Below are 18,094 nucleotides of genomic sequence, written 5' to 3'. Positions count from 1 at the left end.
GACAAACAAGCGATGCAGTTAACGATGAGGGGGTAAGGGACAATGCAAAGGGTGGACAATATGGATACACAAGAAAATTGTGTTTGAACAGTTTGTGATTTTGTCAAGGTCTGAGGAGAGGGAAGAGGCTGCAGCCTCCCTGTCTGCCAGAAGGATGAGAGATGTCACGGCAGAGAGTGGAGTCATCAACAAAAAGATAAAGAGGATTTTCCAGAGAGTCAGTGAGATCATTGATGAAGATTAGGAAAAAGATGGAACCGAGAACACTGCCTTGTGGTACTCCAGCCTTGACAGGGAGAGGAGATGAAAGGGTTCCGTTGAGAGCCAGACGTTGTTTAGTCATTAATCCACGGGTGGAGTTGGCCTTCGATGCCGTAGGCAGACAGTTTGGACAGCAAGGCAGGATGCCAGACTGTATAAAAAGCTTGAGATATGTCCAGAGAGATGGTCCTGATCTCATATCTGATATTGAGGAGTTCCATCCATTATTGAGAGAGTAGAAGCAGTGTATCCAAGGTAGATTGACCAGGTCTGAATCTGAATTCATGATCTGAGATGAGGCTGTTGGAGAAAAGGAATGATTTCATATCAACTGCGATAGTGGACTCCATGACCTTGTTGATGATTGGAAGTGAGCTGATTGGTCTGTAGTAAATGCGATCAATTTTTTGCACCTTTTTACATAATGCAGTGATATTGATGAGTTTCCAAGCAAATGGAGGATTGAACGAGTGCAAATTACAGGGTGAAAAGGGCAGAGAGAGGAAGTGCAAGAGCAGCAGAGCAGGTTTTTGGGACTCGTGGGCTGATGCTGTCCGTCTCGTTGCAGAGTCAGAGTCGAGGGTTGCCAGAAATTTCTCCACATTTCAGGTGCAGAAGACACATGATTCAGGAGCAGTTGGGTACAGCTTGAGGGAAGGGATGGAAGGGGATAGGAGCATACTTCAGAGACAAAATTGACAAGGTGCCACCAGGTTTTAGAGGAGGGAGACAAGTTTGAAAATTCATTCTTGAGGGAAGACAGATGTTGTTTTCTGGCTCTCCTGAGAGTACATGCGCGCGCGCACGCACGCACGCACGCACACACACACACACACACACACACACACACACACACACACACACACACACACACACACACACACACACACACACACACACGGAGACATAGAACTCTGTTCAACCTTGTGAAACCCGCATATGGAGATGGACGGACAGACAGACGGACAGACAGACAGACAGACGGACACACACACACACACACACACACACACACACACACACACACACACACACACACACACACACACACACACACACACACGATGGTGGATACTTGGAGACAGAGAACTCTGTTCTACCTTGTGAAACCCGCATATGGAGATGGACGGACAGACAGACGGATGGACGGACAAACACACACACATGCACGCACACACGCCACACACACCGCGCACACACACACGCCACACACACCGCAAACGCACACACACACACACCGCACACACACACACACACACACACACACACACACACACACACACACACACACACACACACACACACACACACACACACACACACACACACACACACACACACACACACACACACACACACACACACACACACACACGCACACGCACGCACCCACACCACACACACACACACACACACACACACACACACACACACACCACACGCCACACACACACGCACGCACCCACACCACACGCCACACACACACACACGCACACACACACACACATGCACACGCACACGCACACGCACGCACCCACACCACACACACACGCACACGCACACGCACGCACGCACACGCACACGCACACACACCACACACACACACACACACACACACACACACGCACCCGCACACGCACGCACCCACACCACACACACACACGCACACGCACGCACCCACACCACACGCCACACGCACTCGCGCGCACACACACTCGCGCGCACACACACACAACACACACCCACCCACACCACACACCGCACACACCAAGAATGATAATGTAACTTGTTAACCCAACTCACCGCCTACAACTCGCATCAACATTCGCACCTCATCATTTCCTTGCTCCCAATCCACCAACAACGTGCGCGAGACCACATTACCGGAAGTCTTGCCGCACTGAGGTCACGTGCTTCTTGTTGCTATTTCCAGGTCGTTGTCCTGGTGTTTATCATCAGAGGTAAAAAAATGTAAACCTATTAACATAAAGTTTGCAATGAATAAATTCGTACTTTCTGGTCCACTTGTATTTTATATTTTGTTCAGATCTCGCAGAATCTATATAAACCACCACAAAACAGTGTGAGCGACATCATGACAAGGTTCAGTTCGTGGTGATAACGTTTCTATTGTTTCATGGAGACAGAACTGTCCACATGAAGCATCTGATGGTACAATGACAAAATAACATCGACGTTTTGAGTCCAGGTTGTCGAGGCGTGTCTCCCTTTACTTCGCGTTTGTGACGTATAAATGCTATTATTGGTCATGAAATGAAACGGCCGTTCGCAGGTCCAACATAAAATGAAGACTAGTTTACAGGATTAATGAGGTGAACGGGCACGTCACGGTGAATACGTCAAGGGCGTGATGGCTCAGTTGGTGGTGGTCCAGGACATCCGAGAACAATCCCCCTCCTTGTTGAGAGAGAGAACGTCCTCATGATGACGTTAGTGGATACGTCACGGGCGTGATGGCTCAGTTGGTGGCGGTCCAGGACATCCTTAAACAATCCCCCTCCTTGTTGAGAGACAGAACGTCCTCATGATGACGTAAGTAGATACGTCGTGGGTGTGATGGCTCAGTTGGTGGTGGTCCAGGACATCCGAGAACAATCCCCCTCCTTGTTGAGAGACAGAACGTCTTCGTGTTGAAGTAAGTGGATACGTCGCGGGCGTGATGGCTCAGTTGGTGGTGGTCCAGGACATCCGAGAACAATCCCCCTCCTTGTTGAGAGAGAGAACGTCCTCGTGATGACGTAAGTAGATACGTCGCGGGTGTGATGGCTCAGTTGGTGGTGGTTCAGGACATCCGAGAACAATCCCCCTCCTTGTTGAGAGACAGAACGTCCTCGTGATGACGTAAGTGGATACATCGCGGGCGTGATGGCTCAGTTGGTGATGGTCCAGGACATCCAAGAACAATCCCCCTCCTTGTTGAGAGACAGAACGTCTTCGTGATGACGTAAGTGGATACGTCGCGGGCATGATGGCTCAGTTGGTGGTGGTCCAGGACATCCGAGAACAATCCCCCTCCTTGTTTAGAGACAGAACGTCCTCGTGATGACGTAGGTGGATACGTCGCGGGCGTGATGGCTCAGTTGGTGGTGGTCCAGGACATCCGAGAACAATCCCCCTCCTTGTTGAGAGACAGAACGTCCTCGTGATGACGTAAGTGGATACATCGCGGGCGTGATGGCTCAGTTGGTGGTGGTCCAGGACATCCAAGAACAATCCCCCTCCTTGTTTAGAGACAGAACGTCCTCACGTAGATACGTCGTGATGGCTCGTCAGGTGATGGTCGTGATGACGTAGGTGGATACGTCGCGGGCGTGATGGCTCAGTTGGTGGTGGTCCAGGACATCCGAGAACAATCCCCCTCCTTTTTGAGAGACAGAACGTCCTAGTGATGACGTAAGTGGATACGTCGCGGGCGTGATGGCTCAGTTGGTGGTGGTCCAGGACATCCGAGAACAATCCCCCTCCTTGTTGAGAGACAGAACGTCCTCGTGGTGACGTAAGTGCATACGTCACGGGCGTGATGGCTCAGTTGCCTCTTGCTTGCAATAAACCTTGTTAATGGACGTCAAGGAGTGAGATTGACTTCTGGGGACATTACATCATTGGTGACGAGGAAAACTACATTCTTGAGATGGCGGTATGTGGAAAATTGGTGAGTTCCAACTGACGAGGGAGTCATGAGAGGCCTACATTGAGAGACAGCCGTTCCACCTTGAGGCGAACCAGATCACCGACGAAAACCAAAAGAGGTCGACATTGCTGTCTGTCGGCGGAGCTAAAGTATACCAAGTAATATGATCGTAGGTGTCACCGTCCAAGCCTGGAGAGATAACATACGAGGAGATTGTGGAGAAGGTGAAGGAACATTATTCTCCGAGGCCTCAGAAAATCTTAGCGCGGTTTCGGCTGAGGGGGTGTGTACAGCAGCCGGGACAGGCTATATGCGCGTACCTCCACGAAACTTCGAGAAATGAGTGGGCATTGTGAGTATGGAGCCCTGTTGGAAGACATGATGCAGGGCCAGTTCACGTTTTGGTTGAGAGATGAGGTTTTGCAGAAAAAAAATTGTTGGAGTCTGATCTAGGATTGGGGCTGGCTCTTGAGAAAGCCTTGGCTCATCAGGCGGCAAGAGGTGGAATGGCGATTCGTGATGCATCGAGCGGATTGGCGTTGAATTAGTCATCAGATGCAGGACTCAACAAGCTGTCATGGAGAAGCAGGCTTATGGAAGGATCTGATTCAGCCAGAGCAAGAATAGGTTGCTGGAGGTGTGGAGGCAGACATGCTCGAGAAAGATGCCAATTTCGGAATGAGAAGTGTCATCGATGTGATAAAATGGGACACGTTGCCCGACACTGTATAACCAAAGCAGCTGTCACACAGGTGGACAAGCCAAAGCCATGTCAGCAGTCGGAAGTGAAGAGCTTGGAGCTGTCCGACAAGGATGTGGTCAACAATAACCAATCATCAGAGGTCGATGGCAGACTCGGTGAGGTGGAGTACGATGTAATCCACCATACACAGGTTGACCGGTTGGGTATTTAGCTCTCATATGAGCCTCGACAGTGTCTACAAAAAAATACAAAGGGTGCCGGAGCCGATGTGCATGCAGTAAACACTGGAGGTGTGGACGTTCCGATGGAGATTGACACGGGGGCATCATGCTCTGTCGTCAACAAAATAGTTTTTGACTCACTCACACAGAAACCTATCATGCTACCTTGTCATCGAATCATTAAAACGTTTACAGGTGAGCAAGTCCATGTACTTGGTGAAGTCGATGTGGAGGTGATGTTCCAGGAACAGAAAAGGATTTTGAGAGGAGTCACCAAAACGGGACGAAGCTTGATGGGCAGGAACTGGCTGGAGAAGCTGAGATGGAATTGCTCAGAAAACAAACAGTTGCAGTAGGATGGGGGAACAAGGGCAAATGCCCAGGGCAAGCCTGATAATGGAATACAAAGATTTGTTTAATTCTGGAATAGGACAGGTCAGGGGTATAAAGGCTAAGCTATGTATCAGAGAATGAGCAAGGCCGAAGTTCCTCAAGGTTCGACCTGTGTCTTTTGCATTGAGAGCCAAACTGGAGGCAGAATTGGACCGTTTAGAGTCTGAAGGAATAATCGAGAAAAGCAATTCTTCAGAATGGGCATCTCCTGAAGTTCCCGATGGTCCTCTTGGAATATGTGGGGATTACAAGTCAACATTCAATCAAGTAGTAGTCGTGGATCAGTACCCAATTCCGAAGGTTGAAGACCTATTGACTGTGATGAGCGGTGGTCAGACATGGTCCAAGTTGGACCTAACTGCTGCTCAACAGCTGGAGCAAGAAGAGGGCTCCAAGGACTATACTGCCATCAATACACGCATCGTGGGTTGTATCGCTACAACCGTGTGCCCTATGGAATATCGTCGGTTCCAGCAACTTTTTCCAGAAGTTCACGAAAAGCATGTTAAGATCGATACCATTTGCAGAGGCTCATGTGGACGACATCCTTGTGTCAGGCAGGAACTAGGAAGATCACCTTGTTCACTTGGGTGAAGTGTTTCATCGTCTGCAAAAAGCATACATTCGGATGAACCGAGCAAAATGCTTCTTCACAGAACTCATCACATATTGTGGATACCAAATTGACAGGTTGGGTACTCCGCCTGTAGAGGAGTCAGTGCGGGCCATCGTGGATTCTCCTCAACCACAGAATGTGAGCCAGCTGATGGGTTTTCTGGAGATGTTGAACTATTACGAGCAGTTTCTTCCAAATGTTTCATCGGTGTTTGAACCCCTGCACCATTTGTTACGTAAGGGCATTGCGTGGAAATTGGCGGTTGAACAGCAGCGAGCTTTTCGGAATTCAAAGCGGTTGGTGGCGTCGGCAGAGGTCCTTGCGCATTACGATAGGAACAAGCCTCTGGTGCTATCAGGAGATGCTTCACCATATGGAGTGGGTGTAGTCTTGTCACACGTGATGGACGATGGTACCCAAAGGCCCAATGCATTTGCTTCGAGGACTCTTAACCAAGCAGAACGGAATTACGCCCAAGTGGACAGAGAAGGGTTCGCGGTCATTTTTGGAGTGAAGCGATTCCATCAATACATTTGGGGTCACCACGTGGAGATTCACAGTGAACATAAACCTTTGTTGGGTTTATTGGTAGTAGGCCGACCCACTCCTCAGATGGCATCTCCAACAGTCATTCGTTGGGGAATAGTTCTCGCTGCATATTCATACGTGCTGAGGTATAAACCGGGGAAGGCTCATGTCAATTGTGATTGACTGAGTAGGTTACCCTTGCCAGAGAGCCCAGATAAAACTCCCAACGTGCCGGAGACTGAAGGTCAGGCACATGGTGGATACCTACTCATCTCCAGTTACCTCAGTAGATGTTAAGAATTGGACTAGGAGGGACTGAGTGTTATGCCAGGTCTTTAGGTCCCGACAGACGGGATGGTCTAACCATTGTTCGTGCGAAGAACTGAAACCTTTTTTCAGTCGGAAAGAGGAATTGAGCATTGTCTATGATTGCATCATAAGGGGCCATCGAGTTGTCATTCCAAAGCCTGGTCGTGCAGCAATATTGAAGGAACTGCATGAGATGCACCCAGGGGTGATCGGTATGAAGGCCTTAGCCAGAGGCTATGTGTGGTGGCCCAGCATCACTTGAGATATTGAAAAATGGGTGCAGGGTTGCAACGCCTGCCAAATGAATGCCAGGAACCCTCCTGCAGCAGCATTGCACCCATGGGAGTTGCCTGCGAGACCATGGCAATGGCTCCATATGGATTATGCAGGTCCTTTCAAATGGGCCAAATGTTTTTGGTGGCTTCTGATGCATTTTCAAAATTTGAAGAAATCCAGATAGTGGCATCTGATACATGGTCGGTGTTTGCTACAACAGCGACAACTGGATGTCTGATGGACCCTTTCAAAACCCATGGTCGAGTGGAGCATCTTGTGTCGGACATCTTCAGACAATATCAGTTTCACCACTGCTGAATTTCGAACCTTTTGTGCTCGGAATGAAGTTTGTCATTCGACTTCGGCTCCAGTCTGACCGGCTTCCAATGGCCTGGAAGAAAGGATGGTACAGACCTTTAAACGGGCAATGAAGATGATGACTGTGGAGAATGACAGTCAGGGATAAGTTGGATTAGAGTACTCCACCTTGAGAGATTAGAGTGCTCCACTGTGAGTCAACATTGGAACAGAGAGGACAGGGCAGTTCGTCTCAGCCCCCTTCTTACAGGCAAAGCACTCCAGGTGTATACCAGTCTGCCCTCGGAGAATGCTCACGACGATGATGGCTTGAAAATAGCCTTGTTGAAGAGGTATGAACTTACAGAGGACGGATATTGCCGGAGGTTCAGAGAAATCAAACCTGATGAAGGTGAAACTGCGTTTCAGTTTGTGACACGTTTGAGACGGTGCTTCACACAACGGACTTTGATGGCAAAGTGCGAACGCAGCTTTGAAGCATTAACTGACTTGTTGGTTCGTGAACAGTTCCTCCGTGTGTGCTCTATGGAGATGGCTCTGTTTATACACGAGAGAGTGCTTGAGAACACTGAAGCAATGACAACCTTGGCTGAGCAGTATGTTGAAGCACATGGAGGGTGTATTACTGGGAGGTCAGTCAAGAAGAAGAACGTCACAATGAAACCAAGGTCGGACAGTTTACTGCACAAGACCGACCCACCTCAGCCGACAAAGCCCCAATTCAGTAGAAGCAAAAGGGAATGCTTCCATTGTAACAAGAAAGGCCACATGATGGCCGAATGTCCATTGAGGAAGGCAGCTCAGATGAGGCCACAACAGAAGACTGCCAGTGCAGTGCACAATGTTCAGAAGAAAGATGTTATGTGCAGAGCAGAACTGAAAGAGCAGTCTGCATCAGCTGTGCAAAAGTGTCCTGAAGGGATCCAGGTGAACAATGGAGGATTACTGTCAATACCTATGGTCTTCGGCAGTTATGAGGAAACCACTGCTGGCATCGCCAACGGCACCATCACCGTGGATGAAGGCTATTGTAAATGGGTGTACAGAAAGTGACAGTACTCTGAGACTCAGGATGTACTTGTGCAGCTGTGGAGAAAGACCTGGTGACTGCAAGGCAGATGTCTGACAAGGTCTACGCCTGCAAGCTGATTGACAGTACATTGCGTCACTATCCAGTTGCAAAATCCACGTGGACACACCGTACTACATAGGAGAGGTGGAGGTCATGTGCATGCAGGACCCCATTTGTGATCTTGTGATTGGTAATATACCGGGAGCACGAGAGGTGAACGTTCCAGGCCCAAATTGGATTTCACAGCTGGCACAAGCAGCAGTGACCAGGGCACAGACCAAGTGCAACAAGGACGACATCAAACCATTGAGGGTGTCATCTGACATCTCCAAGGTGACTGTACAAGAGCTTGAGGAAGCTCAGAAGGAATATGTCTCACTTCAAAGGTTGTGAAAGGAGGTGCAGGCTAACAGCGATCATCAGACGTGAGACAAGAGCAAGTACAGGTTTGAAGTCCACAAAGGTGTCTTACACCGTATCTACACAACTGACACGACTGAAGTGAAGCAAATTATCGTTCCAACCAAGTATCGGGAGGGCGTGATGAAATTGGCACACAAATCGATTGTTGGAGGTCATCGTGGAGCAAAGACGACAACTGACAGAATAACGAGCAACTTCCATTGGTCGGGAATAACCAGTGATGTTAGCAGATTCTGCAAGTCCTGCGACATCTGCTAGAGGACCATCCCCAAAGGGAGGGTTTTCAAGATACCATTGGGAACCATGCCATTGACAGAGAAGCCTTTTCGCAGAGTGGTTGTGGACTTGATTGGACCGTTCTTCCCAGTGTCTGATAAGGACAACCGGTACATCCTGACCGTTGTGGACAATGGCACTAGGTACCCTGAAGCAATTGCTCTCCCAAAGATTGAGACGGAGAAAGTAGTGGAAGCACTGCTGGAAATTTTCTCCCGAGTAGGACTCCCACAAGAGGTACTGAGTGACTGAGGTACTCAATTTACGTCGGACGTGATGAAGGAGGTACATTGACTCAACAATGAAGCAACTCTTCACGACACCATGCAACCCAAGGTGTAATGGACTTTGTGAATGGGTCAACGGAGTTCTGAAGAGCATGCTGAGGAAGGTGTCAAGAGCGACCACGTGATTGTGACAGGCACCTGCAGCCAGTGCTATTTGCTTACAGAGAGGTGCGTCAAGCAAGTACTGGGTTCTCACCATTTGAGCTACTCTACAGACAAACTATAAGAGGGCCCATGGAGTTGTTGAAAGAACTGCGGACTGGAGAGAACACGTCGGAGGTTCATAATGCCTCCCAATATGTCGTTGACTTGCGTAATCGACTGGAGGACACTTGCTGACAGATCTGTAACAATATATATATATATATATGTATATATATATATATATATATATATATATATATATATATATATATATATATATATATATATATATGAGTACCAGTATACTGGGCCGGTGTAAACCCCGGTTAAAATAGGTGTACCATATCCCTGTGTCGTAAGAGGCGACCAGGGTTGTGTCAGGAAGGGCATCCGGCGTAAAACATGTGCCAAATCACTATGCGGATCATACGGATGATCCGCTGTGGCGACCCCTAACGGGAGCAGCCGAAAGAAGAAGAAATATATATATATATATATATATATATATATATATATATATATATATATATATATATATATATATATATATATTGTTGTGGTTACCAAATTCGCAAACCACCATTCAGGTCCCTTAGGTGAGGTACCTCGGCAAGTATATGTGTAGTTAGGCCCAAACCCATTGTCTAGTGGGAATACATGTCATTTATGCGAGCTGCGACTCTTCAGGATAGCCGTTTTTCTTTTACTATCTTTATTTTGGACCAACCGCCATGATTACCACCACAACCACAACATCAACCACCAACCACAACGCCGCTTCACCACAACCGCCACGACCTTCCCGTCACACCTCGCAACCGTAGCATCGCCACCGTTCTTGCCCCGCTGTGGGTACCGGTGTTGGACTCGTGCAGGGCGCACGTTGAACAGCGTGTACAAAATCACGGATTTTGTGCTTCAAAAACGGATCAAAAACGACACACGCCCACTTTTGCCGTCCAATCGGTGAGCGAGGGGCGATTTGGCCCCGCCTCCAGAACGATCGATATATGCAAATTTGTGGATCAAAAAGCCTTCACGCCCACTTTTTCTCGGGCCAATGGGGAGCGAGGTGAAAGGTCAAAGGGAGGGGGTCAAAGGCGAAGCTACGGGGGGATAAAGGACCGTGTTCGTCAGTCAGAGCCGTGTGGAAGTCTGGAGCCCGGGCCTGCAGTAGCTGGAGAAGCTGAAGAGAGTCGAACGAGGAGAGCCCAAAGAAGAGTCCAGGGTGGAGAGTCCAGAGGCGGAGAGGCGGCAGCGGCGAAGGCAGACGAGGGGGTGCTCGCGTCGGTGCCGGGAGCTGCACGCCCGAGGGAGGCCGGCAGCGCGACCTGGCCGAGGTGGAGACGCACACCAGGGATAATAAAGATCCTCTATACCCCGAGCATCAGCAACCCCCTCCTGTTTCCCCCCCGCGCTGAGATAGTGCGACCAAGGGGGCCCCTTTTCCCACCCCCTGCCTGACACTGTCCGCGAGGCCCGCGGAGAGAGGCGTCATCGCCGCTCCGCGTCTCATCACCAGACGGGTAGGCGCGACCCGGTCTCGGCCTCAGGCCCGCCTCATTCTTGGGGGTATTCTTTTCCTTGGTTTTGGGTATGTGTTGTCGGCGCCGTCTGTGAAGTAGAATTGTATAAGTGTTGCCGTGTGCTCGGTAGTCGGTATTAGCTCTGCACTGTGTTTTCACTTTTATATTTGCTTTTTGTGTAAATTGCATTGTGTCTTTTCTGTGTGCTTTTGGTGGAATTGAATGTGTGCTTCCCGTGTGCCGCGAATAAATGTGCTTTATTATTGAACTGTTCTCCCGCTTCGCTTTGTCTTTTTCTCCCATTGAATCCTCATCTTGCTTCACGTAAAGGGTTGGTAGTGGGCTGAATACGCCCGATAATTAATCGAACCGTCGAGGTCGACGATAACACCGCTCGGTTATTCTGATAGTACGGAACGGGTCGCTATGGCCCGTGTCCGAAGTCGACCTGCGGCGAGGTGCGATCGCCCCGGTCTACCCTCCGCGTGGGTACTTAGGTAGGTCGAATTTGGCGAGCAACCCTATCCCACGCGGGGGCTGATTGGCTCGATCGCGGTGAGACTGAAAGGTCCACCCGTGACTGGTTCCCGGCGTTAGTCCGAGAGGGTCACGACTGGATTATCCGTCCGGTGGGCGACGTGCCGCGATTCGAGTTACGTGGCCATCAGCACGCCGGCGGGCGCGAAGACCGCAACAATATATATATATATATATATATATATATATATATATATATATATATATATATATATATATATATACATACATACATATATTGATGTTGTGCCGGGTATCGGCGGGGCGCACGACTGCTAGGTGGAGCAGTTGAGTCGGCTCCACCGAACACCCGGAATTTAGATCGTGCTCCTCGGAGAACTCCGAAAGGCACGGGTCCTTTACAGGACCGTTTATTGCCAATAATTCGGCTGAGTGGAATTGGGTTAATTGCCAATTTCAATGTACCTAAGTATCCACGTGGCAAAGCCACCGGGGAATTCGCACCCTCGGTAGGCCTCGAGCGGAACGAGCCGTTATCGGGCTCAAACCGTGTGTAACCCGAGCGGATGGTTACCAAGACCCGTCAGTCCAAATGCAAAATTTACTGTTTCCCAATTTCCCAACACACACCATGCAAAGCTAATGAAAGAAACACAGAAATGAGCTGATACATTCAATAAAAGGGATATTTATTTACAATAGGCACGGAGGGGAACACAGAAGAGCAGTTATCCAACTATAAAGAATGAAAATTTACACACAAGCACTAAGTTTCCACTTAAAGACGGGCCCACACACAGGAACACACACACACACACACACACACACACACACACACACACACACACACATATACACACACACACACACACACGGACCCCAATGGTCTTTATTGAAAGATTCCAGCTCGAGGACAGTTGAGCTGGAGACCAGAGCCTGTGCTTGGACCTGTCCACCTCGTGTGGTCTTCGACGATCCGGCTCGGTGGGACTTGAACCCGCAACACGATGCCGCTCCAAGCACCAGGTACCGCGCTCTTCAACTGGCCACGCACCAATCGACCAAGGCCAAGGAGAAGATCAGAGGCGACGAGGATCCAGGACCAGACGAACCAGCCAGCCGGCGGGACTCAAACCCGCAACACGATGATGATGACCACCACGACGACCACGACCCCACGACCCTTTTTCACCCAGCCTGGCGTTCCTTTTTATATCTTTTTCCTCCGGGGTGAGCAAATCGCCGTCTGAGGACCTCTCCGCCCTCATTGGACGGGGCGTCGTGGGAAAGTCGCTCTCTGTGGCATGATTGGACAAGGTGCAGGCCCCTGTCTTCCTGGGCGAGTCCCTGTCTGAGGCGATGGAAATCTCCGCCCACGTACGTGGCCGAACGCACGTGGGCACTGGCGTCGGTGTGTGAAGTGAAGTGAAGGAGATTTGTTGTCAGCGAAACTCCGCAGCACACACATGTAATTCCCGTTAGACACAGGTAGGGGGCCCTAACTAGAAACACACACTTACCAATATAACTGTTCTATAAGGACCTGAATGTTGAGTGCAGAAAGCTTCCAAATTCGTAACTATATATATATATATATATATATATATATATATTGTTATGGATCTGGAAACCATTTGCATTCAACATGCAGGTCCCAAAAGTCAGTTATCCAGTTAAGTACGTGTGAGACAGGTCCCTTCCTTTTGTTTAGTGGGAGAATTAAATGTGTGCTGCGACGGCTTCGTTCAGTTAATAAATCGCTTTCTTTTATGTTTTACATTCCCCATTGCGATGCACGGTACCATCGCGCTTGCGCCCTCGGTTCGCGGGTCACAGCGCACCTTTGCCTGAGACTGATTCCCGAGGATGTTCGAGGCAGCTTCACCACCATCCACCTTCCACAAACGTTCCACACGCAATCGTGACTTCACCACCATCCACCTTCTTCAAACACGCGTGGAGGGAGGGGCGGCTTTCTCCGGGCATGGCCAAAACTCCACCCAGGAAGGCTGTGCCCGTAGGATCCTGACCAATTAGAGGCGGACAGCGAGGTTTTTTTTTCCACCAAGAGCCCCTCCCCGTGGGGGGGAGATGTATCTCCGAGACTCTCGGAGTGAAAGGCAGAGCTTTCACAGTGGCTGGGAGGAGCGGCCGAGTTGGTTCACGGTGGCTGAGGAGAGGCCGAGTTTGTTCACGGTGGCTGTTGAGAGGAGTTCTGTTGACCCCGACTATTCGCCACACGAGCCCCGCCACGAGCCACGAGTCTTGCACGAACTCCCGGCCCGTGCCCCAACGACCTTTAGCAGGTGCGCATTACAGACTCCCTTCCTTCGACGACCAGGTACCCACGAACTCTGACCCCCAGCTTGTCTCTCCTCACGGTTGCATGGGTCAAATAAAGACTCTGGGGTTTCTTTTGTTTTTGTGTGTGTGTCTGCATGTGGGCCCGTCTTTAAATAGAACTATGTAAGTGCTTGAATCCTTGCAAATATTACTTGCATATTCGCGTTGTCTTGCCTGTGTCTTTTTACTGTTAATAAACCTTTATTAGAAATGTTCCCAGGCCGTTTCTGTCCCTTCTTACATTGGTCCAGCATGGTCCGGGTCTGAGTAGAAGCAGGGTTTCATCCCCGGTAATCGGTCTATCAGAGCCGGAGCGTCCTGGGCAGGCCCCGCTCGACTGCAACGAGACGGAAAGGTAGGTGGCAAAGCAGTCGTCGGTAATGTGAATTTACCGCTGCCGGTAGAGTAAATCCGGTTCGACCAGGCGTTCCGAGGGCGTGGATCCCGGGCAGACGAGATTGCGTGGATACTTACGTACTTTAGCTCGAGACAAAAAACACGACGCCACGTGATCGAGATATTGGTGACCACGGTCGGTTCTGCAACCCGCGGCTCACGGAATTATCCGGAGCGACCGCCTACAATTCTGGGGAGTCTGATGGAGACGACGCAATTTTCCCCACCAAACGGTCGTTCTTGCCACCGACCCCTGGTACACAACAATATATATATATATATATATATATATATATATATATATATATATATATATATATATATATATATATATTTGCGGAAATGGTCCTTCATGTTATTAAAAATAGGATTAGCCCAGATCTCCCATTAAATGCATGTTTAGCCAGGTTGTTCGGTAAATGGACGCTTCATGTGTGCCAGGAGGTGTAAGAGGCTGTTCATCGTTGGTACATTGGTGGTGGACCGAGAGGTTCTTCTTCTTCCTTGCTCTCTCTGGACAATAGTCCCTGCCCAGCGCTCCCCAGAGGGGGAGTGGCCTGGAGATGGAAGTGAAACTGAAGGGAGGAGCCAGTCAGTTTTGAGGTGAGCGAGTGAAGGAAAAGACTGCAGGGAAGACAGTGGTGAAATTGAGTGCCGGTGTGGTGCGATCGGCTGAATAGGGCTGGCTGTGTGTGTCAGCAGTCGGTTTTGAGGCGAGCAAGGGCCGAAAAGGAGAAGTGAAACTGAAGAAGTAAAACTGCAGTGGGCTTCGAGGTGAGCGAGCAAAGGAAAGGCAGTGAGAATCTGCCGGGAGAGAAGCTGAACCTGAGTGCCACGAGTCTGCGATCGGAAGTGGTGAAACTGAGTGCCAAGGTGGGGCGCGATCGGCTTTCGTGAAGAGCACATCGACAGGTTCATCCGGAGTCCAGTGACGGAGCCTCTGACTGTCCCTTCTCACCTCACGGCTCGACGTCTTGGAATCCCATGGACCCAGCCTGCGGAGCCCAACACCTCGATTTGGCCTGGTCTGGTGCACAGGCCAGGCCTGGACTTGTATACTGGACCTTGGGAGAAACCAGCTGAAACCCACCATCGACTCTGGTGCAGTCGACCTCGCGGGGTCTGAACGCGCCGAGGCTGCGTGCGTGAGGGCTGCGACACATGGACGAGTGCCATTTTGCCATACGGCGTGATTGATCTTGGACACTCAAATCCGTAGACATCGGCTTGCACGAGCCACATTCGTGCTTTTGACACTTTCCTCTCGTCCATGAAACATCACCAAGTACTCTGTATTGTCTGCATGCTGTCTATGTCTTGTCTGTATGTCGTTTAAGGGTATCTCGTTAGGGTCCCCTTCGAAACCCGTAATCCGTAGCTCCCTAGTTAAGAACGGGTTATAGATTAATGACAACATTGTCGTGAATTCTTTGCTTGTGTCGTGTTCCCCTCTGTCCCCAATAAATCTGGCTGATTCGTATGAAGTTGCCGCTTTGAATTAATTTGTGCTGCGCCGAGGAACGATCCGCTCTATTTGGATATAAAAACCAAAATGGTTACAGACTGGCAGAATTCGCTCGGTATCTGACAAAACCAGTCTGTAACCGGGGTCTATTTCCCCAACTGGTAAGGTCCAGGGGTACGTTGGTATCGCGATTCAAGACGCGTGACCCGAGGCCTGTGCCGAACCAGCCAGCGTTATAACCTCGGAGACGGCGGTGGTTAGGGTGGCGCCGAATCTGTAACATTTGGCTGTCGAGAGTAGGGTGCGAAAACCCAAACTGGTTACAGACAGTGATTGACGCACTCGTCCGAATCCCCCCACCGCTGAATCCTCACATATATATATATATATATATATATATATATATATATATATATATATATATATATATATATATATATATATTGTTGTTGAAATGCCCTTCGTGGGTTATTAAATATAGGATAAGCCCAGATCGCCCATTAAATGCAGGTTTTGCCAGGTTGTTCGGTAAATGGACGCTACGTGTGCCGGGAGGTGTAAGAGGCTGTACGTTGGTGGTGGACCGAGAGGTTCTTCTTCTTCCGTCCTCTCTCTGGACAATAGTCCCCGCCCAGCGCTGAGAGGGGGAGTGACCGAGAGAAGGAAGTGAAACTGAAGGGAGGAGTCAGTCGGCTTTGAGGCGAGCCAGCGTCGGGAAGGAGAAGTGAAACTGAAGAAGAAGTAAAACTGAAAGAGGAAGTGAAACTGGAGTGGGCTTCGAGGCGAGCGAAAGGAGCGGTGAATCTGCAGGGAGAAAAACTGAACCTGAGCGCGCCGAGTCTGCCCTCGGCTGGATGAGAAACGACTGGTGGGGGTCGTGATCTGCTGTGTGGGGGACGGCTGTGTCTGTCTGCGATCTGCTTCGTGAAGGAGGCAGGAGAAATGACTCGAGGCTGCCTGCACATCGAGTAGGCGATCGACTTTCATGAGAAGGTCCTCGACACGTTTTTCGATCCGCCTGCCGGAGCCCAACACCTCAATTTGACCTGGTCTGGTGAACAGGCCAGGCCTGGACTTGTATACGAGACCTTGTGCGAAACCATCTGAAACCCACCATCGATCTGACGGTCTTGTGCCGTCGACCTTACGCGGGATCAGAACGCACGGAGGCCGCGTGCGTGGGCGGTGCGACAAAAGGAGGATGAGCGCCATCTTGCCACACAGCGTGTTTGAGCTTGGGCGCTCGAATCCGTGGACATCGGCTTGTCACGAGCCACATTCGTGCCTTTGACACTTTCCTCTCGTCCATGAAACATCACCAAGTACTCTGTCTTGTCTGCATGCTGTCCATGTCTTGTCTGCATGTCGTTTAAGGCTTATCTCGTTCGAATCCCATATCTCCCGAGTTAAGAATGGGTTATAGATTGATTATAACATTGTCGTGAATGCTTTGCTTGTGTCGTGCTCCCCGATGTCCCCAATAAATCTGGCTGATTCGTATGAAGTTGCCACTTTGAATTAATTTGTGCTGCGTCGAGGAACATTCCACTCGATTTGGATATAAAAACCAAAATGGTTACAGACTGGTGGACTCCGCTCGGTCTCTGACAAAACCAGTCTGTAACCGGGGTCTATTTCCCCAGCTGGAAAGGTACAGGTGTATTTTGGTATCGTGATGCGAGGCGCGTAACCCGAGAATTGTGCCGAACCAGCTGGCGTTATAATCCCGGAGACGCGGTGGTTAGGGTGGCGCCGAATTTGTAACATTTGGCTGTGGAGAGTAGGGTGCGAAAACCCAAACTGGTTACGGACAGTGATTGACATGCTCGTCCGACCCCCCCCCCCCACCTCCCCGAATTCGCAACAACAAAAAAACACACAAACACACATATATATATATATATATATATATATATATATATATATATATATATATATATATATATATATATATATATATATATATATATATATATATATATATATATATTTATTGGATCCATTTGCATTTTATACGGCCTTGTATCTCTTTACTGTATTGGAAGGTTACCAGTCTGCCAAGTGAAACACCCCTCTTCCCCAAAACAGACTGCCTTCCAAATAATCTTTCATCCTTATTCAATAGAATGGAATTATATTTGGCTTATTAATTAATATGAAGGGATTCTCAAATGTAAATAATTATATATTGGCATCTGAAAGTCTGGCTGGAAGCTCGAGTGCAGCTTCAATGGATTGTGTGTTTTGGTAATGTCCAGCTGTCTGCTTGAACTCCTATCAACTTCAGATTGTTCTTGTTCTTCAGCCCTTTGAAGTCAAGCTGACCTCATTTGGCTGCTGTGAAAAAAAGGCTCTGAGTGATCTTTTCCCCAAACCCCCAAAAAAAC

General features: G+C 49.4%; 1 protein-coding gene across 4 annotated transcripts in view; it reads right to left on the bottom strand.

Annotated features, from left to right (window-relative positions):
* LOC147029199 (pseudouridylate synthase 1 homolog) overlaps window positions 1-18,094 on the bottom strand; it is a 58,192-nt gene that overhangs the window by 39,390 nt on the left and 708 nt on the right. Inside the window, exon 1 of one of the 4 annotated variants that reach the window (XM_085880145.1) lies at window positions 2,093-2,189. The exons of 2 other annotated variants lie outside the window; for them this stretch is intronic. The gene's annotated coding sequence lies outside the window, so the exon portion shown is untranslated. Of the gene's footprint in view, window positions 1-2,064; window positions 2,190-18,094 lie in introns of those variants that run through there. One more of the 4 variants, XM_085880144.1, reaches the window with a different exon arrangement.

The sequence above is a fragment of the Eptatretus burgeri genome, chromosome 4 (assembly GCF_056783735.1).
Source record: "Eptatretus burgeri isolate ZD-2024b chromosome 4, Ebu_testis_v1, whole genome shotgun sequence".
Taxonomy (NCBI): Eukaryota; Metazoa; Chordata; class Myxini; order Myxiniformes; family Myxinidae; genus Eptatretus; species Eptatretus burgeri.
Note: the sequence above shows the minus strand (reverse complement) of the source record. Positions and strands in the feature narration are given on the sequence as shown.